The sequence below is a fragment of the Neovison vison genome, chromosome 2, assembly GCF_020171115.1.
Source record: "Neovison vison isolate M4711 chromosome 2, ASM_NN_V1, whole genome shotgun sequence".
Classification (NCBI taxonomy): domain Eukaryota; kingdom Metazoa; phylum Chordata; class Mammalia; order Carnivora; family Mustelidae; genus Neogale; species Neogale vison.
This window is the reverse complement of record NC_058092.1, coordinates 198,189,734-198,216,882: the sequence shown is the minus strand read 5'-3', so window position 1 is coordinate 198,216,882 and position 27,149 is coordinate 198,189,734. Positions and strand designations below refer to the sequence as shown.

The 27,149-nt window shown below is 37.7% G+C and overlaps 1 protein-coding gene across 1 annotated transcript in view; it reads right to left on the bottom strand.

Moving 5' to 3' along the window:
• Window positions 1–27,149, bottom strand: part of BMPR1A (bone morphogenetic protein receptor type 1A) — a 139,961-nt gene that overhangs the window by 48,523 nt on the left and 64,289 nt on the right. Inside the window, exon 2 of the mRNA XM_044239983.1 lies at window positions 13,252–13,366. The gene's annotated coding sequence lies outside the window, so the exon portion shown is untranslated. The remainder of the gene's footprint in view (window positions 1–13,251; window positions 13,367–27,149) is intronic.

Sequence of the window (27,149 nt, the reverse complement as noted above, 5' to 3'; positions counted from 1 at the left end):
TTATGTGTCTTAAAAAATAATTTTTCCATTAATTTCAAACCCCAATTCTATCACAGATTAGCTAGAAGCTTGCAGAAGTTTCTCTCTGTGCCTCAGTCCCCTCATCTATAAAATGGGAATAATAACAGTAGTCACTCCACAAGGTTATAAAGATTAAATAAGATAATCCCTGTAAAGCATATAGAACAATGCAAGGGCTAGACAGTAAGTGTGGAGTTTTTTGTTGTTGTTGTTGTTTTAAGATTTACTTATTTATTTATTTATCTGAGAGAAAGAGCACACACACATGTACAAGGTGGGTGGGCAGAGGGAGAGGGAGAAACTCCAAGCAGACTCCCAGCTGAGCACAAAGCCCAACACAGGACTTTATCCCACAACCCTGAGATCACAACCCAAGCCAAAACCAAGAGTCAGACACCCAACTGACTCTACCACCCAGAAGCTGCAGAAATGCTGGCTTTTACCTCTCTTGAATTTATTCTGTTGTTCTTTTCCTAATTTGTTAGATGCTTAGCTTATTAGTATTTTTAACATGAGTATTTAAAGCTTCAGTGTGTCAGGCAAGTATTAATATCCAAATTTTCTTTATTGTTTAGTTCTAGGTGTTTTCTGATTTGTATTGCCATTTTACTTTTCACCTGTGGGGTTACAGAAGTATGTTTTTAAATTTATAACCACAGATTTGTATATACTGTTTGTTATTCATTTTTTAAAAGATTTTTTTAAAAGATTATTTATTTATTTATTTATTTGAGAGAGAGAGAGAGAGAGAGCGCGCGCGAAATAGCAAGAGAGAGCAGGAGCTGGGAGGAGAGGGAGAAGCAGGCTCCCTGCCAAGCAGGGAGTCAGATGTGGGGATCGATCCCAGGATCCCAGGATCATGACCTGAGCTGAAGGCAGACACTTAAACCGACTGAGCCACTCAGGCGCCCCTTTTACTCATTTTTAACTAAAGTGCATTTCTTGGCAGAAAATATGGTTGATATGATTATTTGGAATGTATCAGAATTATTTATATTTTGAAATGTATTAGAATTTGCTGTACATCCTAGTAAATGGTCACATTTAATAAATGTTAACGTCTAGAACAAATGAACTTGTCATATTCTCTGCTTAAAAATCCATGAATATATGCACTTTAATAGGGTGGAATGACCAAGACATAAGAAGAATTGTTAGAACCTGGCTTCTGCAGGGTTTTCTAACACCATCCTCCCACTCCTCCATATCCTTACAGTGCTCCGACTACACTGAAATCACTGTAGCACTCTATCTTCACAGGCATTCCTCCAGACTTCCATTCTTCTGCACAGCCTCTGGGCTTTACCAGGTTAACTTCAATTCATTCTTTAAGACTTGATCTATGAGTAATCTTGGCAGGCAATCCCTGATCCTTACTCATCAGGCTGAGAGAGGTGTCCTATCTCTGTATGGCTGGTGCACCCAGAACATGTACCATAGCTGCTTCACGGCTCTTGGCTAACATTCATTTAAAAATTACTTATTAATTCCTTGGTATGTGCTCTACACTTCTTATACAACAGTAAATGAAGCAGCTATAACTCCTCCTATTAAGAGACATACATTGTCAGGTGATGTTTGGACTTATCTTGCAGCTTTTGTAATCTCCATTTTCTGGCACATTACTAAGCAAAGCAATACATGTTCAATAAATGAATAAAAAATATATTAATATCTTAAGGGAAACATAACTGAGGAGTTAAACCCACTACAAAAACCACATATATACTCTAACATTCTTTAGAAGTATACTGGCATCTGAAAATGCCTCTCCAAACCTTACAGTTTTAGCCAGTAATTACCAATCCAACAATCTCTATCCAAGTACTAGCTCATGAACTTCACTCCTATTATCACCTCTGGTGACTCCTAGGTATAGGAGAAAAGAAATTTAGATCCAAGTCCTGAAACAGGGAACCTTAATATACTCAAAAGCCCTCTTCTTAAAATATTTCTGGCTTATTTCATGTTTTGAATTATCTTAGCTCTAAGTTCATTAGGTTTTTCTTATCATACTTTTTTTAATAGTATGAAATAAGAAATTTAATATAGTCTACCTACTTCAATATATTAATTCATTTAATCCTCTTACTAACTTTATGAAGCAAGTATTCTCATCATGAATAATTTTATAAGAATAAATCTGAAAATAAAGCAGTGTATGATTTTTTTTTTTTAAGAATGGTATTAAATACCAAAATTAATTCAAGAGGAAGTAGAATACCTACTAAACACACCAAGATGACAATAAGAAGTAGAGGTCACCGTACTGGAAATGGGATGGCAGGTAGTAAGAAGGGCGGTGGAGTGGGATGGCAGTGAGGAGGAACACAGGCTTTGGTGTATACTGTTCAAGATTTTATATAAGAAGAGCTCATCAGATCTCCTTTTTTTTTTTTTAAAGATTTTATTTATTTATTTGACAGAGAGAGATCACAAGTAGGCAGAGAGGCAGGCAGAGAGTAGAGGAGGAAGCAGGCTCCCTGCTGAGCAGAGAGCCCGATGCGGGACTCGATCCTAGGACCCTGCGATCATGACCTGAGCCGAAGGCAGCGGCTTAACCCACTGAGCCACCCAGGCGCCCCTCATCAGATCTCCTTATTAGTCCCTTACAAACAAAGAGCAGATGGGAGCAAGCAAGGGAGGAATATAAGAAAGGAAGAATAAGGAGGAAACAGATGAGCTCAAGAGTTAAACTGGAATTTCTGAGATACCTGGATTGGAAACCACATTACAAACAGGTGAAAGTGTAAGACACTAGAGCAGGAAGGAAGTACTTGAGATGGAGGATAAGGATAGGAATTGAAACGTCACTACAGAAGATGAAAAGATGCTGCTGGGGGCGCCTGGGTGGCTCAGTGTGTTAAGCCTCTGCCTTCGGCTCAGGTCATGATCTCAGGGTCCTGGGATCGAGCCCTGCATCAGGCTCTCTGCTCAGCAGGGAACCTGTTTCCCCCTTTCTCTCTGCCTCTCTGCCTACTTGTGGTCTCTGTCTGTCAAATAAATAAGTAAAATCTTTAAAAAAAAAAAAAGAAAGAAAGAAAGAAAGAAAAGATGCTGCTGAAATCCTGTGGCATGCTCTCCCCCCACAGTATCACATATAGCTGTAGTAACACAAACGGCTACCTAAACCTGAAAGTACCCAACACAGAGAATGATCAAATAAAGTCAGGAGCGTACCAGGGGCACCTGGGTGGCTCAGGTGGTTAAGTGTATGACTCTTGATCTCAGGGTCGTGAGTTCAAGCCCTGCACTGGGCTCTGCACTGGGCACAGAACCTATATACATACGTACATAAATAAGAATAATATTGTAGTTATGAGGAGGCATTCTTCACTGAAGACAATGGGAATAAGCTTTCAGTCTCCCTTGGGGGTGGGAGTGGTGGGGGTAAGTAGACAGCATAATAACCCAAGAGCCTGAGGGCAAAGTCCATAGGAAGTCTATAGGATGAGTTCTAGACTTGTCTACAGAAGAGAGTAGGTGTGGGGTGCCTGGGTGGCTCAGTCCAACTGAGCGCCTGACTCTTGGTTTTGGCTCAGGTCATGATCTCAGGGAGTCTGCTGGAGATTCTCTCTGTCCCTCTACCTGTCTCCCACCCTGAGCTCTCTCTCTCCCCTAAAATAAAGAAATCAATCTTAAAAAAAAAAAAAAAAAGGAGAGGAGGTGTAAGACAAAATTTTCAATGGTGTGCTGGGAGATACCAATAGAAAGGGTAGAACTCAACGGTAAGGGTAGAACTCATCTTTTCTTCAAGCATGGAGTTATAATTGTTTTTCTGCAATGCAGGATTTTAAAATGCTGTTAGATCTAACAGATTCATTACACTGCTCAAGAATCTAGCAGTAGCCAGTGTGTGGAGGCCCTGAGGAGACTCCCCCCAGAGCTCCAAGAAATCAGTAAGTTTGATGGCTCCACTGTTATCAGGCCACAGCAGAAACACTCCAACTTCTATCCTGATTGGTTTGCCACTGAACAATGGATGCCTACCGCCAAAACTAAACAAATGCTTAGGGAACCCAAGACCCCCAGAAGTAAGTGCAAAAAAATGCAATCTGCTTACAGAAAACTCAGCAAGCACAAGAAAAGCTAAGCTCAAAATAAGAACAGGTGGCTTCTACTTAGATGGAACAGAAGGGAATGGGCAACAGTGCTTATGCAGGACACCCAGGGCGTCAGTCTCACCAGTAAAGGAGAAGCAACTCATGGATGTCAGAGTACAGGAGCTGCCAAGCAGGATACCAATGCAAGATTTCGCCCGCAAAGACAAGGTCAGAGCATTTCAAAGAGGGTACCACTATTATGCCAACAGTACATCAATGTGAAGAAAGGAGGCATCTCTGGGTTTCTACGGTGCTAGCAGATGATGTGCTTCTCAATTATTGCTTTTCTCTTAAGGAACTCAAACATGAACAGCTTTAAAAAAAAATCTTAAAAGAAAAAAAGGGGGGGGCACCTGAGTGGCTCAGTAGGTTAAGCATCTGCCCTCCACTCAGGTCATGAACCTGGGGTCCTGGGATCAAGCCCCACATCTGGGTCCCTGCTCAGCAAGAAGCCTGCTTCTCCACCTCCTCCTCACTCGTGCTGTCTCTCTCTTTGCTACCTTATGTCTCTTTCTCTCTTCCAAATAAATAAATTAAAAATAAAAAAATTTTAAAAACACTAACAGCTATGCAACCAATGAAGAGCCAATGAAGAGGGCCCAGCAAGAAGGGTACACTCCACATTCCTTATCATGACCCTTGCCTGCACCTCCCCTTAAGGAACTCAATCTTTGTTCAATCTTTTTATATCCTAATTGAGAACTAATGCTCAGTGAAAAATAACGGTACATTTAGAAAATTTTTCTAAAGTTCTGAGTCATCAGAAGGCTGATGGATCAGAAAAGAAGGGGCTCTCAGCAGAGAGCTGCAGTGCAAAGCTGCATGTTGCTGATGTTCAATCAACTCAAATGTACTAGAGATACTAGAGATGTACTAGAGATAATCTATGGTAGACAGAGAGGCCACGCAGAATCTCTGGCAAGTTCCACCAGAAGAGATATAGGATAGACATCTAGACATTCTGAGGCAAGGATATGACCTCTATAACGCTGTATGAAAAGTGTAGCTCCTGGCATGATATTGGGCCCCAGTAAGGAATGGAACCATGGAAGATCCAGGATTTAGTGACCAGAGTGACCCATCATGATCCACCAAGTCCCAAGGTCAGGTGCAGCAGCAAATTACTTAATGATGGAAATGGTATTTCTGTAACAGGACCTAGGCAGTTCTAGAGGGCACTAGTGAATTCCAAGTCGTAGCCCAGAACCTCACGTCACTAACTCCCATCACACAGATGTCTACTTTTGCTCACACCAACAACTTTATGGTAGGTTCCTGGTGACCAAGGACAAAAAGAAAAATCTGGGGCCTGGTGGCCAGTGACAAGTCAAAACTGGACCACTACTGCTCTGCAGCCTTCCTTGGAGGACTCTGAAAGACAATGAAGAGCAGAAATTCTCTTGGCAGGCATGGTGAAGGGAGAAGTGACCAGAAAAGAAAAAACATGGACTCCCTGGGAGTGGCAAATGGTATGGCTGACTGGTTAGGGGGATGGAAACACCAGAAAATAAGACACAAGGCACCTGAACAAAAGGCATGTTGATGGCTCTACGAGAGTCAGCGCAAAGTGTTGATCTTTATGTCTTACGGTAAGTGCCCACTAAAAGCACTAAAAGAGGTGTGTTTAACACTATTCCCAACTACACAGGAAATGACTGGTCGGTTAACCACAGCGAGCTTTTGCTATCAGCCACCTCAATGCTTGACCAACAGGGCCATGAATGGAGGAGCCATGGTAAAGGGAGGAAGGCTTTACACAGGCCCAACAGCATGGGCTCCTCCTTATGAAGGTGACCTAATTACTGCCATTCCAGATGCAGGTTTGTCTTCCTTGCCCATGTATACCTTATGCCAGCACCATTGTCCCAGGGTTTACAGATTAGCACATGAGGAATATCAATTATGGCCTCAGAACGAGCTACAGTAGTGGGGACTATAGCTTGTTCCACCAACCCTCCTGTTTCGGAGATTTCTTTTAGCAGTTATAACCAGCCCCCAATTTGAAGCAGACCAAGTAGACTTACTGGAACATGAGGCAATCTGAGTAACAAAAGGGGCAGGCAAACACCTGTGGTGCTATCCCCTCAGCCTGCCAGCCACCTCAGCACAGCTACAGCGGACGGTTCTCTGCACTGCCCAACAACATCTGACACCAAGTGTAAGCCAAGACGCTGCTGTTTTGCTCCTCAGGGTTTTCTCCAAACCTAAAGAAGACTGCCCAGCAGTAAGTAGACACAGCCACATAAATGCTAGCATTAAAGCTCCAGGAGCAGGCTTCAATGAACAGAAGATGAAAGTCAGTGGATAAATGTCCCAGCCCCCTGTCCTTTGGTGGGACAATACTAAGGTGCATTCAGAGGGTTCCCAGAAGGACTGAACCCCAGTTGCCCTTAGTGATAACTAGCTCCTTAACACACTATATGTAACCTCCCTCACTTGTCCCATTCCTTCTGTGTCTTTGGATCACCTTGCAAATAAACTGCCCAGCCATTAAGTCCTTTTCTCAGGTTCTACTTTCAAAGGAGCCCAGACTAAGAAGCGGTACGGTCAGGACTCAAACTAAAACCACTGGCTCCATTGCCTGTGCTTGAACAAGAACATGCTGCCTCTTTATAAAGTAGCAGGAACATGGTGTAGTACGCTGTGGTACACTAAAGGTAAAAAGCAATGAACATGTAAGTATATACAGAGCAACAGGGAGATTTTAACTTTCTAGTGCTGAACAAAACAGTGGAAAATTGGGGCAGACCAGATGTAGCAAAACCTAACTAAGTCAATTAAATACATATATACGCACACACCAATAACACTATACATTCATTCAAGGACATAAAGCAAACAAATTACAGTGGTTTCCTAGAGTAGGAGAAGAAAAAGAGGCAATCAAGAAGAAAGGAAATGAAATAAATCATTTGAGGGATTTTAATAAAGAATAAAATAATTTTGCTGCCATAAACAGAAGACGTGATTAACTCAGGTTTCTGAATCACAGTCTGAGTGTACTGTCACAGTATTAAATAGAAAAGTCGGTATTACTTGATATTATTATGAACTGGAGGTTCTCAAAGTAAATATACAACTGTGAACACATTTTTAAAATTCAACTGTTACGATCTGAAATGATTCCGAATACTACCTGCAGCACCCATTCCACGCTTCAGGAAACACTGCTGTCACTATTCTGGGATAAGGGGCTCTTTTAAAAAATATATACATATAAATGTAATAGAGTACAAATATTAATTACTTTGAGAGCTTAACTAGATTGACTTTAAAGAGAAAAACCTGATAATAATCCAATCACAAAGCTTTCCTCAATAATGTAACATCTTCCAGTTATACAATGTATAATTACAAAACAGTGACTACTTAATTTTCAGTATGAAATGTTGGAATATTTCTAACTATTTCAAAATCCTAAATCAGTCATCAATTAAGGGTTGAAAAGAACTTTAATAAAAGCATCAAGATTAGTTAGTTTTATATCATGAGGTAACTAAGAACCTCACTATAAGATATTTCTCTAAGGACATTACCATACTAATGCTTATCTGTTAACTTGAAACTTGAATTCTGCTTCATGAATTTCTTCATAATCCCAATTCACTGAGCAGTAATTCCATTAAAACAAGATACCATCCTTCAGTAAAAGTGTCAGAATTATACTTAAAGAAATATTTTCAGCTCAGGTCATGATCCCAGGGTCCTGGGATCAAGCCCCACATCGGGCTCTCTGTTCTGCAGGGATCCTGCTTCCCTTCCTCTCTCTCTCTGCCTGCCTCTCTGCCTACATTTGATCTCTGTCAAATAAGTAAATAAAATCTTTAAAAAAATATTTTAAACATTCTTTTACTAAATAGTACACAGTATTTAAAACTACAACAAAAGAGATGGGGCACCTGGGTGGCTCAGTCATTGGGCATCTGCCTTCAGCTCAGGTCATGATGTCAGGTTCCTAGGGTCAAGTCCTGCATTGGGCTCCTTGCTCGGCAGGAAGGCTGCTTCCCTCTCCCACTCCCCCTGCTTATGTTCCCTCTCTCACTCTCTTTCTCTCTGTGTCAAATAAATAAATAAAATCTTTAAAATAAATAAATAAACTATAGCGAAAGAGATAAATATGAACAAAACAATATTTTTCCCCCCAAAGATATTATTTATTTGACACAGAGAGAAAGAGAGAGGGAGGGAGAGCAAGTTCAAGCAGGGAGGAAGGGCAGAGGGAAAGGGAGAACCAGACTCTGCTGAGCAAGGTGTCCAAGCCAACACTGGGCTTGATCCCAGGTCCCCAGGATCATGACCTGTTTAACAACTGAGCCACCCAGGCACCAGAGAACAGTATTTCTTTCTTTAAAAACTGATCTTTTTTAAAAAGGCAATTACTTTTTAAAAATCACTTTAAAAAGTAAGAATAAAAAGGCAATACTTTGCTTTTTTCATAACATCTCCCTTACAATATGCTAAGGTTTGAAAAATAATGTACAAAAATATTTCTTGCACACAAATAGATGAAGAAACCAGTAAGATAGTAGAACTTTAATTTTAATGTTTCTTTAAACTTAGATCCAACCAGATTTGAAAAATCACTTATGTTTGCTATTGACACCGCCCAACATTATCTGCACTATCCAGACAGAATGCATTGACATCATCACCTCTTTCCAACATCCAGTCAGAAATTACTATTCCTTCTTCCTTGACAGTATCTATTATACATGGTCTTTCTTTTCCATTTCCACCGCTACTACTGGGATTAAATTCTGATTACTTCAAACCTAATAGCTCCTACAACTTTCTGGGCTCCCTGACTCCTCATTCCATTTCTCTAATGATATACATTCACAAATCAATGCTAGCACAATTTCCATAAAGTAAAATTTTATGTCACACTTCCTACCCTCTCCAAGACCTCTACTATATTCTTAGGGAAATATTCATTTTCTGTTAGTCAGCTTCTCCAGAAATACCTTTGAATTCTTTCTTTACCTACCCAAATTCTACTCATCTTCCAAAACCTCAAATAATCCCTCCTATGTTTTGTGTATACTTCTCAATGCTATAGAACCCTGATTAAGAAGTAATGATTTACTCTTCTGGCATTTATCACTTTTACCTGGCAGTGTGGGTTATCATTACTCATATTACTTACACACATACCTTATAGATACAACTAGAAACAGAGGATGGGGACCATGTTCTTTGTTTTCTGATTTCTCCTTTGTGACTTGCCGTTACATAGTTTAACAAGGACCAAAATAAGTAATACCCTGCAGAACAAAAGTAAGGGCTCTGGGGCCTTACACTAGGAAGGAACATTTCTTAGAGTCAAAAGAAATATAGATTGGGGGGGGTATCTGGGTGGCTCAGTCAGTTAAGTGACTGGTTCTTGATATTGGTTCAGGTCATGATCTCAGGGTCGTGAGATCAATCCCTGTATCAGGCTCCACACTGGACATGGAGACTGCTTAAGATTCTCTCTCCCCCTCTCCCTCTGCCCCTACCCATTCCCTTCACCTCCAGCACTCATCGCATGTACTCACTTGCTCTTAAAAATACATCTATAAAATTTATATATTATTAAATATTAAATATTTTTAAAATATTTTTATTAATTTTTGATTTTTAAAATTTCAAATATTTAAAATTTTAAAAAATAAAAAGCTTAAATAAAATTTAAAATGTTTCATTAAATTTTTTAAAAAAGATTTTATTTATTTATTTGACAGAGAGAGATCACAGTAGACAGAGAGGCAGGCAGAGAGAGAGAGAGGGAAGCAGGCTCCCTGCTGAGCAAAGAGCCCAATGCGGGACTCGATCCCAGGACCCTGAGATCATGACCTGAGCCGAAGGCAGCGGCTTAACCCACTGAGCCACCCAGGCGCCCCTGTTTTATTAAATTTTTAATCAAATTTTTATTTTTGATATTTTAATATTTTAATAAATACTATAAAATGACATTTATATATTTTATATAGATATACAGATATAGATCAGAAAGGACCTCAGGAATTGGCACTTAAGGTGGGTCTTTAAAAGTTGACAGGCCTTCCACAAGAAAGAAAAGTGGAAAAAGCATGTCAGGAGAAAATAATATGAACAGAGCAGAGAGAAATACAAGGCAATTTCAAATTACAGGCAGAGGGGTATCATACATACATGCAGGGGTACAGAAGAAGAAAATTAAACATCTGCTAAATGTTTAAACCAATGTTTACAGGTTTTTATAATTTCATTATATTTTTTATAATTTCAGGTTAAGGTCATCCCTACCTTAATCAAGGACCCCATTATTTCTCGCTTGAAACAATTAGGAGCATCCTACTTGTCTCTGCGTTAGGGATCTGTCTCCCCCTTCCAAACTATCATCCTTATCACTGCCAGATTAATTTTAAAGATTTTATTTATTTATTTAAGAGAGCCAGACAGACAGAGACAGTGAGAGAGAGCAAGAGCAGGGAGGTGAGGGAGAAGCAGGCTGAGCTGGGAGCCCATCATGGGGCTCGATCTCAAGACCCTGGGACCATGACCTGAGCCAAAGGCAGACGCTTAACCAACTGAGCCACCAGGTGCCCCTGTCAGATTAATTTTAACAGAACACAATTACGATCCTGAAATGCCTCTGTTAAAATTTTTTAGTGACTGCCAACTATTAACAAAATAAAGCCTGAACTCCCTACCAAAGCATTTGGAGTTCTTCACAATGAAGATCTCTTCCCGCCTTGTCCCTCGAAGCCTCTCTCATATCCTGAATTCAAGCCATACAATGATTTCTCCTGTCTTTTGTAGAGTAGATACATCTCAAGCTTCCCTTCCTTATGTCGGGTTCTGTGCACACAATTCTCTCACCTCCCAAATTCCACCCAGCAATCTTTCACTCATCTTTCAAGACACTACTACAGTATCATTTCCTATGTGAAGCCTCCCTGACAATACTCTCTAACAGTGCTGAAGCTCTTCTAGGTGTTGCCAAACATACTTTTCCTATTTCATATGGCACTTTCCCAAATGCACTTGAATCAGCTGTTTGCATACTCACTTCTAAGCAGACTACCTCAAGAGCAAAGCAAGGAACCCATTTCACCAAACATTTTGTATCCTCAGTGCCTAACAGAGTACCTGGCATAGCAGGTATTTATTAAGTGTTTAAAGGGAGAAGGAAATGAGTGGATCCAGGCAAAGGTTATTACTCACTTAAAGCTATACTGTTCAGAGTCTTTACCACTAAAATAGTTTGTCCTTACTTCGGCAGACCAAAAAAGAGTCCCTGACAGTACATGCAGAATTATCTTTCAGAAGATTTCAGCTGGCAATAACATGGAGAGGGAAATGGAACAAAAATAGGCACAAAGCTGGGAGAGCCAGGAGAAATGTTAACAGGCCTAACCTAGGATGCTGATGGGGGGACTGGAAAAGAGAGGATGGAAACATTCATGGCACATTACAGAGGTTAAGGGATGGTACTGGATCTCTGACTGAGGGCAGGAAGGAAAAAGCGAGGAATGAGATTCAGCTCTGAGACTCTGAACGTGGGTGACAGAAAGAGAGAGGTCCAGTATCAGGTGTGGGAACCCTGGTGTGAAGCAAGCAGCTGGAAATATGGGACTGAAAGTTAGAGAGAGGGTCACAACTGAGATGTAAGGTTGAGAGAGATCACTTTAGAGGTGACTGTTGAAATGAGATTAGGAAAAACATAAAGAAAAAGATAAAAGCTTGTGGATGTTGTTACTTAAGAGTAGCAGGAGGGAAAAGAAAGAAATTATGAAGGAGTAATTAAAGAAGCAGAACTAGGGGCGCCTGGGTGGCTCAGTGGGTTAAGCCGCTGCCTTCGGCTCAGGTCATGATCTCAGGGTCCTGGGATCGAGCCCCACATCGGACTCTCTGCTCTGCGGGGAGCCTGCTTCCTCCTCTCTGCCTGCCTCTCTGCCTACTTGTGATCTTGGTCTGTCAAATAAATAAATAAAATCTTTAAAAAAAAAAAGAAGCAGAACTAGAAGAACACGGGCACAGAAACCGAGAGAACTGCAAAAAAGGTAAAATGACAACTATACAGTGATCAAAGAGTATCGAGCCTAATAAGAGACAATTAAAAAATCATAAGTATTTTTCAAAAGAGCAAAGACACCAGTGGGGCGGGTGAGAAAAAAAGAGTGCATGCTCAGGAAGCAGCAGCAGGGAGCAAAGCCAACTACTCCAGGAGGAGAAAGTACAGACTGGCTTCACAGTGTATGTCCTAGTCATTTTTCTATAATAGAGATCCCTGAAGAATTCAAACCTTTTACCTGATAATCTGAGTCTGCAAATGGACTGAAAATAATGAACCTGACTTCCCCAAACATATCGTCTTAGAATGGCTTCTTCTCCCTTATCCCTGGTGTTACTGCAGTTCCTGCTTCTTTAAATAAATTCAATCTCCAAAGAACTATATTTTAAGACATTTTTATTCTTAAGTCTATAATGTGTGAAAGCTTCAAAATAATATAAATATCCATTTTTTTTTCAGATTTTATTTATTTATTTGAGAGAGAGAGACAGTGAGAGAGAGCATGAGCGAGGAGAAGGTCAGGGAGCGAAGCAGACTCCCCATGGAGCTGGGAGCCTGATGTGGGACTACAATCCACCATTCTGAACTCTGCTTGGTCATCTTTAGAGAGAATAAATATATCTCTATATATCATCTAATGCTCATTTTCTATAATTAGAGTGAAGGAAGTGATATCAGTAATAAGTACCTTTTATTCCTGAAGAGGTTCAACATTTATAAGAAGAGAAAAATATATTAGATCTACTTATGAACTCATAAGGAGTCATTAAAGAAACTAAAGAAGCTAAAATAAAGTTGTAGCAATAATACAAACAGAAGGACTATTTTCAATTTTTTTCTTCCTTCCAAGATTTTATTTACATTCATGTCAGTTACCATAAAGTGAGGTACTGGTTTCAGGAGTAGAATCTGGTGATTCGTCACTTACACACAACGCCCAGTTGCTCACCCCAACACGTGCTCTTCTTCTTCATGCCCATCTCCCAGTTAGCCCATCCACCCTCCCACCTTCCCAGACTATTTTCAATTGTTAACAAATGAAAATTGTATATATTATTCTAGTTATTTTCTTAAAAGTCTTTTTCTTACCTCAGAGATGTGGCTAGATAAAACTGTACTTCCAGTTTTCTCCAAACTGCTTTGACCTATGCTTCCATCTCATGAATTCCAAGACAGTATTAAACTGATGCATATTTTCATAAATCTGTTTAAAAAAAAAAGGAACTAACTTAGACTAAAAGAAACATGAAAAAACAATACTGAACATTTGTCAGGTGTAAAATTAAACATTTTCAATGTAAAGTCAATGAAAATTCTAAAGTATTTTAATATGCCACTTTACCATTTTCCCAACCTCTACCCAAAGAAGTTTCCCATTTTGCGTATTTTCAACTTCACAAATGTAACAATAGCTCTGTGGAAAAAATTACTTGCATGTAAAATTTCTATATTGGCTTGAAAAAACATGAACAGCTAGAAGCAGCACTAAAATTTACAATTCTACGATATTCAAATTCATGCTTAGGCAAAAATACATTTGACCACCCACCTAATATCCTTATTTTCACTTTTTATCACAAAATCTCAGTAAGCAGTTTTAATTTCAGTCAACCTTCCACCTAGAATATTAAGGACTGGAGGGGTCAGGAATTAATGGCACTGCATGGTCTAAACTCAGGGGATAGGTTACAACTATGTTACCACTGACATTTAGTTCCCCTGCTTTAAAACAGGGAGTTCAAAAATATAAAAGAGGGAAACAATAAAAAAATTTTAATTTAAAAAGGCATGTTGTTTACTTAGAGATTTAAAAAATAATTTTATTGAATCTATTTTTAACTGAAACTTCAAATAGCAAAGTATTGTTTCATAGTCTACAAAGGAAAAATTTTAAGCTGTATGAACACTACCTATGTCCCACTGCAAGGTCAAAATGCCTTTGTCTTCAAGTCCATTTAGAAGTATCACTTGTGTCACACTGAGGTTTAGTAGTCTTGGCAATAATGACTGAATTAATGTAAACTGGGGCAATCTGAAACGGTCTAGCATATCAGATAGCAGCCTTTCTTAAAGACAAGAGTCTCCACTCAGCAGACAGGCTGCCATAGGACCATGCTAAATCTTTCATGGTCCAACTAAAGACAGACTGACCCTGAAAGCAATTAGTAATGCTTTGTCTGCACTTAGGAGCCTTAAATAGTCTTCTCAATGCACCAGTTACCCACAACTTAACTGGTTTGTAACATTTTTCAGGGTACTCACAGGACTATAAAACTCTTAGACCATCACTCAGAGAAGAAATGAGGGCAGGAATGGAGATACGGTGTTTAATGATTTTTTTCCCTGAGTTGTTCACAGTCTTAAAACATTTCCCTTTTATAATCAAAAAATAAATGCATTGTGTTTTCATGTTAGAAATGACAAATATCTTCCTCCAAAGTCACTCTTTGCCAATAACACTATTCTTCCCTAACAGTATATGTGAAGAAAAGAGGGAAGGCAATCACTATATTAAACAAAGTTCAGATTAACCCTTCCTCATAAAGGTTAAAGCAAGCCATCAAAAGACCGTGTTTAAAAAAATATGGCCTGGGGCACCTGGGTGGCTCAGTCGTTGAGCCTCTGCCTTCGGCTCTGGTCATGATCCTGGGGTCCTAGAATCGAGCCCCACACAGGGCTCCCTGCATGACAGGGAAGCCTGCTTCTCCCTCTCCCACTCCCCCTGCTTGTGTTCCCTCTCTCACTGTGTCTCCCTCTGTCAAATAAATAAATCTCTCTCTCTCTCTCTCTCTCTCTCTATATATATATATATATACACACATATACATGGATTCTAATTCTACCAGTTATTTCTAATGGATCAGATAAAATTAACATGTAAACCATCTAGCTATTGTTTACCCATGGACTACTTATTAAAACAATAAGAACGTGTGTTAACAACCACAAAGATCTAGTCAAAACCGAACACTAAACAAGTATAATAATATTTTTATCAAAGATTTTGTGTCTAAAACTTTCAAGCCCATTAGTTCTAGAAAACACATTAAGGAAAAGGTAATTCTTTTAATAATACATTGGGTCTTCTTAACAACAGAATAAGTGAAAAAAAATCAAACCTTTCTAGATATATTCTAGTATTTTATAATTGAGCTAACATCAGAATTTTCTTAAAGTTCATAAATATTTGTAAACAAACCTGAAAAGTGCATTTTAGTCCCACATTATCTTTACAAAATATCTTTATTTGCCATCAAAATGTACAATCCTTCTTGGTTTTCAAAATTAGTGAAGTCATTATTTAAACCACCAAGGTACTTAAAAGCTCATTAACCATACAGAACCCATCAGTGACAAATATCAACTGTGGATATTTCAGTTATCTCTCACTCTGAGGTGCTGGAATACCCCCATTCACTTCTATATTAGTAAGATTTGCTTTATAGAAAAGAACAATGTACATATGATTTGATAAATATGCTAGTCTAAGACAAAACTTAAGATTACTTTTAAGTTTGTTCCAGATGTCAAAAAATAGTCATTTCCTAGTAGTCACAAAATCAGCAATACTGACTGCATTCTTTTTCTTTCCACCACTCCAAATACTGTCCTCCTCAACTGCATTTCTCCTCCCTAAGCACACACAAGAAGTACCACAAATACCATACAAGTATTGCTGTTAACACTATCACTGCATTCATATAATGCTTTTAAAAAATCAGAACCAAACTACAGAATACTTGACAAAACATCCCAGCTGGGCTCTTAAACTAAAGGCATTACTGTTAAAACTTTTGGTACATTAAACTGGAAAATTCAAACATCATGCTTCAGAAAACGATAACACAGTTTTAGCTGTAAGTAATTCAAGCGAACAGTGTAATTTAGGCTTATCATGCACTTCTGTAATAAAGCAGGTAACCAGAGAACACAGAAACGGAGGGTCAACTTATGGACGGGTTATGTTCTAAAAGACCACTTATAAATTGAATGTAAGCTTGATTTTGAAACTTAAGATGCCTTTCTCATAAAACCAAAGACATAAGCAACAATATTAAACCGGTAATACAAATGAACTACAGTACACAATTCTCATCACAGCACTCTGATGCTTACACATATTTCCATACCAAACTTCAAATTTTTATTCACTGTTGTAATCCCAGAATCTAGCATAGCCGATGACATAGAGTAGGATTTCAACAAATACTGGCAATCTCAAGTACTGAACTCAATGATATGAGAAACTGGCTTGTCTAGAAAACTTACCTATCTTAATTATATCAGACAACCAAAAGACAAGGGGAAAAAGCTTCTTCCAAAAGAGACAGGTGAAAAAGATTCTTAACACCAGGGTGAGAAGACTCTGACCTAAGCCATTTGTGGCCATTTCCATTCTTCCTGCCAATCAGTAGTTTTGCTATAAGCATCTGATGCAATTCCAGCCAGTAAGACAAAAGAGTAAGTTTGCTAGAAAACTAAGCACTGGGAAAAGCGTTTCTGGGAAAGGTTTTATGCCTAATTTAAAAAAAAGACATCTAGGTGAAAACATCCTCCCCATCACCTTTTTTTCCCAGGGAACTCTGGGTTTGAATGTGCCAAGTAGCATGATGGCAGCCATCAGAACCATGAGAAGGTGACAGCCTAGAAGGACAACCCAACAGATTTAGAATGGCTACATTAAGACAGAAAGAATCTGGGCCTTTGGTGCTATTGTAATGCTTGAATAAATCCTAAAATGATATCATTACATTGGACCTTTTTATTAAATTACATTAAATCCTTTTATTGTTTAACCAGTTTTCAATTACCAAAAGTAACCCAGCAAATACCGTGATTCAGAAACCAATACACCATTTGCTTCCATAAATTCAAATGTTATATTTATACAATAAAATAATAACTCACCTAAATTTATATCACAATCCAGATGCTTCTTTTGAATTAGATACATATTTTCAAAGTACTAAATATTAGAAGAAATCAATCAATCAACATACCCAAATCAAACAATCAAAATACGGAATTTCACAGAGACAGAAAATAGATTAATGGTTGTCTGGGACTGGGAGTGGAGGGTGGGAATGGAGAAAGACACCAAAATGATGATCCACAAAAGGAAAAAAGGAGGTAAATTAGAATTCATCAAAATTAAAAATATCCTTCTGCAAAAGGCCATGTTAAAAAGATGAAAAGACAAGACACACGATGTGAGACAATGTTTGCCAGCCATACATGTGACAAAGGACCCAACTAGAATATACCAAATCTCAAAATTAAAAGTTAAAAAAAAAATCACCAAGAAATTGGGCAAAAGAATATGAAAAGAGATTTCACTGAAGAAGATATCTGGATGGCAAATCAGTATATGAAAAGCTTAACAACACTAGCCATCAGGGAAATGCAAATTAAGACCCCACTGAGATACCACCACACACCTACTGGAACAACTAAAATAAAAAACAGTGACGATACTAAATGCTCGCAATATGAAGAAAGTGCAGCTTTCAGACATTGCTGGTGAGAACGTAAAATGGCACAGCCACTTTGGAAAATAGTTTGGAAGTTTCTTTAAAGAAATGAAATACACAATGACATGTAACCAAACACGCTTAGGGTTGCAAAGAAATAAACATGAATATTAGCAGTTTTATTTTTAATCGCCAAAAACCGGGGAAAACAAAACGTCCTTCAAAAGGTGAATGGTTAAACTGTGGTGCAACCACACAACAAAATTCTACTCAGCAATAAAAAGGGCTAAACTAGTGACACACAAAACAACTTGGGTGAATCTCAAAGGATTAGGCTGAGTGCAAAAAGGTCACATACTATATGATTCCACTTATAAAACACTCTCAAAATGACAAAAATCATACAGATGATGGGGGACACGTGTATGTGCAGCACAAGGGAGACCTCTGTGTGACAGGATCTATGTCTTGATGCTGAGCTGGTTCAACAAAATCTAAATGTATGTTTAAATGGCACAGCACTATACATATAAAATGAACCAATGTCAGTTTCTGTTTGGACACTACATCAAGTAGCATTAAGTAACCACTGGAGGAAGGTGAAGCATATAAGGGACCTCTCCCTACTATTTTTGCAATTTCCTATGAATCTATAATTATTTTTAAGTAATTAAAAAAATTTTAAACCCTATTTCCTAAAAATGTTTTACCTCTGCTTTAAATTAGATTTTGAATAACAAAGCAATGGTTCAGACGACTCAAGATACATTCTTTCTTTTAAATCAGCTAGGGAACTTCAATTCTGCAGTGGTTTCAAGTATCCTAAGGAAATGAGGAGCCTCCATAACAGAAGTCTAAAGAAACCAATAGTTCCTAAACCAAATTCCGGGTCTTCAGTTCTCTGTATCCCTCACCCTCTGGGTCTGGGAAGCAGTGACTACTATGACATGAGTGTCATCTGTTCTGAGAGTAATAAGCACAGCAAGTCTGAAACAGCCACCTGCATCAGGATGAACCCCAAATAGTCATCTACCCATATATTCTTTTCAATTTATCTTTCCTGAAAAGAAGTATGAAAACCACTTCTTTACCACTTTAATTTTCTCTCCAACTTATTAGACAATTTACCCAGTAATCATAGACATTTAAATTACTCAATACATCTTCCACTTTCCAAGTAAACCTAATTCAGTCAGTGGAGAAATATGTATCATCCATTTATTTCCTATAAAATGATAAAAAAAATTATCAACAGAACATTTATTTTATTAGCTGATAGGTAAAGTACCCTGGGGCAAGTTCCTCTGGATAGTTTCACTATGTTGCATAAAGAAGAAAACTTCTACTCTCAAGAATTATCAGGAATTGATTTTATTTATTTTTTTAAGTAGTCTCCATGCTCAGCATGGAGCCCTCTATGAGGCTGAACTCACTGAGATCAAGAATCCACCCCACCTGAATGAACCACCCAGGCATTCCAGGAATTGATGTTAGATTGCTAAAAGTTCACCAATTTTTCTAAAAACATGCATTGTTTCTTCTTCTCAGTGAAGTGTAAATACTATTTAGAATTAACATTATGAACACCAATTACAGAGTTATGCTACAATACAGTGAAATCATCAGGGACTAATTAATACATAGTGCTATTTGTCCCATTTCTAAATGGTCCCAGAAGAGTGCTGGGTTTATTTATTTGTGCACTTGCTTGCTTGTTTTAAATTTTAGCTTGCATCCCTATTTTTAAGTTTCTTCCTCAGCTAACAGCTATCTAAAATGCACATCTGCTAACATAGTACTAGCCCCCTCTATCCACTTCTCTTTTTTTCTTTTTTTTTTTTTTTAAAGATTTATTTATTTATTTATTTATTTGACAGAGATAGAGAACACAAGCAGGGGTAGCGGCAGAGGGAAAGGGAGAAGCAGGCTCCCCACAAAGCACAGACCCCAATATGGGGCTTGATCCCGGGACCCTGAGATCATGACCTGAGTCAAAAAAAGCAGATGCTTAACTGACTGAGCCACCCAGGCTCCCCATTTGCTTTTCATTTACATTATTCCTGAGAATCAGAAAACTAATTTAATGCAGCTCTGTGTTTCAGGGTCTACAGAAATAAAAAGGCAGCATAGGACAGCCTGAAACTGAAGGTATAAAAACTGAACACATCTTCCATTATGATCCAGTCATTTTTATGATGTGATTATATATATTTTTAATGTGGTATTTTTAAAGGACCACTTCAAGAATAAGAGAAAGGTAGGATACCTCAATTAGTCAACTCAGGAAAAAACAGAAATGGGGGGAGCTAAGAACTGTAAACACCTCAACATTTCTAACAAGATCCTCTCTCAAAACTGTTCCTCTTGAATTCCTTACCTGGCTCAAAGGACAGCTGGTTACAAAAAAAATCTTTTTTGCCACCATGTGGCAAAGGAGACAATGTACATACCCAAAGACCCAAAAATTCTAGCTCTGGGTATATAACCCAGGGGACCTTTTGCATATATCTACCAAGAAGCAAGCACAAGAAAATTCACAGCAGCATTTTCTTAATAGCAAAAAGTCAGAGGAAACCCAAGTGTCCAACAATAGTAAAATGCATAAAATGTAATATATTCATATAATGGAGCCAACACATAGTAGTGAAAAGGGATGTACCTCAGATAAGTATGTTAACAATAATGAAATCTCAAAATCATAATGTTGAACAAAAAAGAAAAAGTCCAAGAAGAATATATATATATACAGTGTGATTCCATGAATATAAAACTCAAAAATAGGAAGTATTTTTTAAAAAGTATATTAAAGGAAAAATACAAAAGTGGGAAAATGTAAGGAAAGGTAATGGAGTAACACCAAACTTAGGATGATGCTTTCTTCTGGGAAGAGACAAGCTATCGTCCTGCAGCCTGGAGAGTTTCAAAGGATGCCATTACATTTCTTGGGATAGGATGCTGGGACAGATGCATTCATTCATTATTATTACTCTAAAATGCACATCTATGTTATATATACCTTTGTAAACAGAATAGATTTTAGAATAAAAATTTTATTTTAATCTAAAGTAAATATGGTTAACTGCTAATATTTTGTAAATCTGGGTATTAGGCATACAGGTATCACACCACTTCCTATATTGTTGGAATTATAACTTATTTTTTTAAATTATGAGTGAAGAGCTATGAAATTTTATTTTGATGTTTAAGAACAAAATATTACAAATCTTTAGTAGCAATAAATCAAAGCAAACACTAAGCTATTATAAAATTTAAAAAAATGAAAAAATTTATTTTCCCTCCTGATATAATCCAATAGAAAATACACAATGCTATCAACATAGCATTCATTCCAAAACATTTTAACTTTAATCTAGTCATGAAATACAAAAATACAAGCAGCAAATTGAGGGGTATGCTATTTTTTTTAAAAAAACAAGGTAAGATTTAATAAAAGACCATTGTAAGGGGGGATGGGAGGGAGGATGAGGGGCAGTGGAAATAGTGAGTTATTCTCAATTAAAGGAAACTAAAGAAATATGACAACCAAATGCAAAATATATTCCTCAACAGGTTCCTGGATCAAAAATCAAAATAGGGGCACCTGGCTGGCTCACTTGGTAGAACATGCAACTTTTGACCTCAGGGCTGTGAGTTCAAGCCCCATGCTGGCTGTGCAGTCTACTTAAAAATAAATAAATAAATAAATAAAAATAGCTATAGAGAACATTTTTAGAAAGAAAACAGAGAAAATTTAAGTAAGGGTAGTATATTACATAATAGTATATTGGTATTAAATCTCTTATGATAATGTAGCTCTTAAGGAAGAACAATCATGTTCTTAGGACACACTTGCTAAAATATTTAGGGGTGAAGTATTAAGATGTTTGCAGATTACTTTCAAATGATGAGAAAAAAGGTGTATGTGGGTTTTTTTTTTTTAAGATTTTATTAATTTATCTGACAGAGAGAGATACAGTGAAAAAGAGAACATAAACGGGAAGAGTGGGAGAGGGAGAAGTGGACTTCCCACTGAGTAGGGAGCCTCATGCCGGGCTCGATCCCAGGACCCTGGGATCAGGGCCTGAGCTGAAGGCAGATGCCCAATGACTGAACCACCCAGGTATCCCAAATGCATATGTGTTTTTATGAGTAAAGAAAGAAAGCAGATAAAGTAAAAGGTTAATATGTAAAGGCTTTTATTATCGAAATAGAAAAATTTACCAGCAAAATAGGTTTTACCAACTGTTCAAATTTTAATTTAAAAGTCTGTAAAACAAAAAATTGGGAAAAAATATGTACTTTATCAGTTGACTTGTAATTTCACACATAATTTTAGTAAACAATGTCAGTTTGGCAGCGGTTACTAAAATCAAATATTGACAGATCTATAAGGAAGTCTCAAAGATCTCTCCATTAGCAAATTTTAAAAACTTTTCCCCTAGAAACTGTAAATTATGACTGCTTAACAGGATTAAAAATTACATTTTGCTTAAATGGTCAAAAATTATAGCTGTGCTTCGGAAACAGAGCATTATAATCAGTCTGAAGACATATGGGCTTTAAAAAATATTGGCAAATCACTGGTATTATATGTAATTTACAAAGGTTTTACTTGATATTGAAGTAAATATAATTATACTGATATATTAGAACATAATATTTTCAAATATTTTATTTATTTTTAAGTTTTTAAAAAGATTTTATTTATTTGACAGACAGAAATCACAAGTTAGGCAGAGAGGCAGACAGGGGCTGGGGGGGCGGGGGGAGGAGAAGGCTCCCTGCTGAGCAGAGAGCCTGATGCAGGGACCAAGGACCTTGCATCATGACCTGAGCCAAAGGCAGAGGCTTAACCTACTGAGCCACCCAGGCGCCCCTCAAATGTCCTATTTAGCAAATAGAAAAATGCTTTAAAATTTCTTTCTCAAAACAGATCCTAATTTTCTATTAATGCATACCCATATTATTCAGGATTGCTAAAGCAAGGTAATAAGGACAGAATGAATTCCTCTAAAACACAGGTAGTTTCCCCAAAAAACTAATTATATGTCATGAAAATGGGTAACACTTAACACCTCAAGGATGTACTGGTTATGTCAGACTTTAATCTGATTAATCTTATAAAGTATTTGGCTTAATTATTATTTACTAAAAACAAAACCACATTCATTAAATACCCAATTGTCATTCATCCAAATGTGAACATCAATGAGACTAAACAAATGACATTCTAGAAATTACAGAAAATAAAATTATTTTTTATTAACGGCACCCACATAAAATCCACCACTTATACAGGGATATGCAAACAAATGAAGTCCAACAGAAGTGGAAATGGACTACAGACACCTCCTCCAAAGGCAGGGTGTCGGACAGCGTTGCTACATGCCTATAGGTGGGTATACACACAGGGTAGAAAGTTTTCACTGGGAAGCCTGCATTTAAGTTCTCATCTCTATGTAATGAGAGGCAGGTAGTTAATTACTGAACAGCACCTTCTTTTAAACTGGTGAGTCACACACGTGAGGGAGGAGCTTATAAGCAGGATGAGCAACAACTAAGGCAATCAAGTAAGATTTCAAAAAGAAGCAACAACAGGTTTTGAAGATTTTCAGACAGACAATTAGAAGCACCTATCCCAATATAATGTACATAATCCAACAGCGTGACCACGGACTAAACACTTTCTGCAAAACATGTCATGTGCACTTCGGGCTATATTTGTGAGGTTAGATGTTTAAATTGCAGAGAATAGCTCTATTATCAACAGGCAAGAGAGAATGAAAGAGAAAGGAAAAAAGATCACTTGGTAATACTCCTTAGGGCACTATAGTATATTTTAAAACATTTAAGACACAGTTCCCTTCTGGAAAGTAACACTTAATCAACTTGAGGAGTTATGCCATAAATATATTAATATAAACATATTAATACATTAATATAAACATATATATTATATAAATATATTAAAGCTTAAACAACAGTACCAAGATGACAATACAAATATTGTCATACCACTACACATAATTATCTGAGAAGTATCAAAGACTGCTGCTTCACAGCACAGGAGAGATCACTGGGGGCCAAATTTAAATTAGCCTTCCAAAGACTGGCAGGGTTTCATAGTATGCAAGGAGGGAGGGGTGCAGGTTAAAATGGGCATTCTATTGGGGTGCACAGGGAAGGCGCACTGTGCCTGGCCACTGTCCCATCTGAGGCCTGGATTCTAGAGTGGTAGAGCAGGATAATCAATGTGCGGCCTACTCCAGATGATAAATACACAGCCACCTGAAGCTCACGTCATCTGAGGCAGACATCAATATTTATTTTAGTTCTCTTTCCAATCAAGCACTGGAGACCTCATAGTTCTTCTAAATATAGAACAGCCAAGATGTCAAGATATTTGAAATCCACCTACCATTCTTCTAGAAGGAGAGGATTAAGAGAAGAATACGGGTTTAGGAGCATGTCCTCCGCATGAGTACCAAGGTTAGAATCCTGGCTCCACCATTTTACCTATTATAACTTTGACCCAAAGTTGCTTACGCTCATCTGATTCATCTGTATGAATCTGTAAAATAGGGACAATAACAGCATGTGTCTGAAAGGTGAAGATCAAAGGAGTTAATGTAGGTAGAGCACTTAGAACAGTGCCAAGTAAATACATTCTAAGTATGACATAGTGTTAGGCTACTGCCCTGGCATCTGCTTCCCAACCTCAGTTTACCAAAGGTCAATGAAATTGCAAAAAGTGAAATCGTGGATTGGGGGGGGACTACTGTATTTTCTCTTTCCAAATCCTCGACCAAATGGCCATGAAATAACAACAGAATAAATATAAAATACTATATTAAAGTAATAAAATTATGGAAGGGAGTTGATAACTAAAGGGTGTGAGGTTTCACTTTGAGGGGATGAAAATGTTCTAAAGGACTGTGGTGATAGTTACACATATTTGTGAATGTATTAAAAACCACTGATGTGTACATTTTAAATGAATCAACTGCATGATAAGTATATTAATTTCACTGAGAGATTTTTATGTTTTACCAGTAAAAATCTACCAAGAATTGTGATGTGCATTTGACTATATGGATGGTCTTACAACATTCTTAATGATAACAAAACAGAATAGAAATAATCTATGTAAAATATAATACATTCATATTTTATAGTAATAATAGCTAACATTTATTAATTGCCAAGAATTATTTTTTTATGTATTATCTTATTTATTACTGACAACCACCCTAGGTATTAGAAAAAAATGCTACCTTCATTTTCTAGATGAGGAAATTGAAACCCAGAGTAGTATTCTGCTCAAGGCCACACAGCTAGGAGAACTGGGAGCCAGGATTCCAACCTGGGCAGTCTCAACACTACCAGTTTGTACAGCCACTATTCATACTGCAGCAGAGTAAGTACTTAAAAATATACTCACAATATATTAAAATAGAAATATAAATCAGATACCAAAAAAAAAAAAAAGATACAGGGGCACCTGGGTGGCTCAGTCAGTTAAGCATCTGACTTTTGGGTTTAGCTCAGGTCATGATCTCAGGGTCATGAGACAGAGCCCCACCTTGGGCTCCTTGGTCAGCACAGAGTCTGCTTGGCATTCTCTCCCTTTTCCTCTCCCTCCCCCTCTTCCGTTCACCACACACTTCCTCTCTAAAATAAATAAATAAATAAAATTAAAAAAAAAATACAGTATGAACCTGCTTTTGTTTAATGCATTTTAAAAAAAGATGGAACAGATATAGAGCCAAATTTAATACTGGTTATCTCTGAAAGGTGGTATTACAATGGATTATTATCTCCTTTATACTTTCCTGCATTTCCCACATTTTGTACTGCAAGGCAAATTTAAGTGAAGTTTAAAAAATAAAAAAGATAGAAAGATAGTGACAACTCCCAAATACTGCAGAAAGGACAAGTAATAAAATACAGAAGAAGCTGCTAAATTTGCTAAATGGGTCACAGACAAATTCAATGACAATGGAAGATGTTTTAAAAAAAAGAAGAAAGGTACTATTCAGGTACAGACTGACATTTTGAGAGGTTTGGAGGTGAAAAGAATGGCATATAGCCTTGAAGTAACAGCAGTGTCAAGGGAAGATCTTGCTGGTTTGTTTTTAATTTGAGGGGAATTTGATCAGGGTTGTAATTGAACTGGAAATAATCTGTCAAGGATGTCAAGAGAGACAAGGAGAGGTTGGGCTAAGAAGATAAAGACTTAGCCTTAGAAAAAGGGAAACACTACTTGTGAAACAGAAGAAAGAGAAGGAAAAAACTCATAAAAAGAGATCTCTGAGATAAAGAAAAGAAATCGAACTTATATTTGGCACCCCAAACTTCTCTAGAAAACATAAAATGAAGTCATCTTCCAAAACTGAGACGGTGGAGATTAGGCATAGTTAGAGAGGTATGGTGTAGGGAGCAAAACGCTGGAAAGCAACTGGGTTCACTAATTTGCCAGACCTAGCAATAACGATCTAACAATAACAGAAACCACTGCAGGAAGCTGGGAAAATCCCTTCTTCCCAACAGTTAGCATGCACATGAAGCGGCACCACTCAAACACAAGAGAATCCATGGTATGCCTGGAGATTATTCCCCTATTAGTAATTCCTAGGATAACCACCACTGTAATAGTCTATGAAGCTGATGTGCTATCACTTCTAGATGACACAAATTGTCTAAAGAAGCACCAGAGCTCAAGCATAAATTTTAAATTTGACCGTAAGAAGGTAGTTTTCTAGGGAAAATCAAGTTGCAAAGATCTCTGCATATTATTTTTTATATATGTATAAACTTTGTATAATTGAAAAGTTTTCCCTAAACAGGTAGAGCATAATGAAACATGGTATTTCTTGTACAAATAGCTTTCTAAAGCAGCTTTTAAAAAATAAGTAGCAATCGAGTACTGCTCATATAAGAGTGAAACACAGAGACACTGACTGGACAATACTGTGTCTAAGGAGGGGTTTGTTAACTAGTGGGCTTCACCGTAATGTAACTGGGCCATCACCTGCTTGTGCACATATGGAAACCTTCGAATGTAAGGCTCTGTTGCTCTCCTTGGTCATTCAGTTTCTTAGAAAAGAGTCCTCCAGTCTCCTCTGACTGCCAGTGTTCTACAAATAGGTAAGGAAAGGGACATGGGAAAGAAAGTAAGGACATATCTCGTGATCCAGAAAGTAGACTTCCCATTTATAATGTGCTCTTCTGTAGTTTCTCCAAATCTGGAGTCTAACTGGCATAGTTTCTCTAGACAATCAAACACCCAACTTCTGCTAGGATACTAAGTCCAGGAAGGTCTAGAAGAAACTGTTGGGAATAAATACAAAATCGAACAGAAAAGGTATAGCTGAAACAATGGAAAGAGAAGGCTCAAGGAGGAGTAAGGGACAGTGACAGAACTTAGGATTGGCCAAACATAATCAAAAGCAATTCTGTCAAGTTAAAGATGCTCTCCAATGACCCATGAGAAAGTTTCCAGATTCAAATCTTATG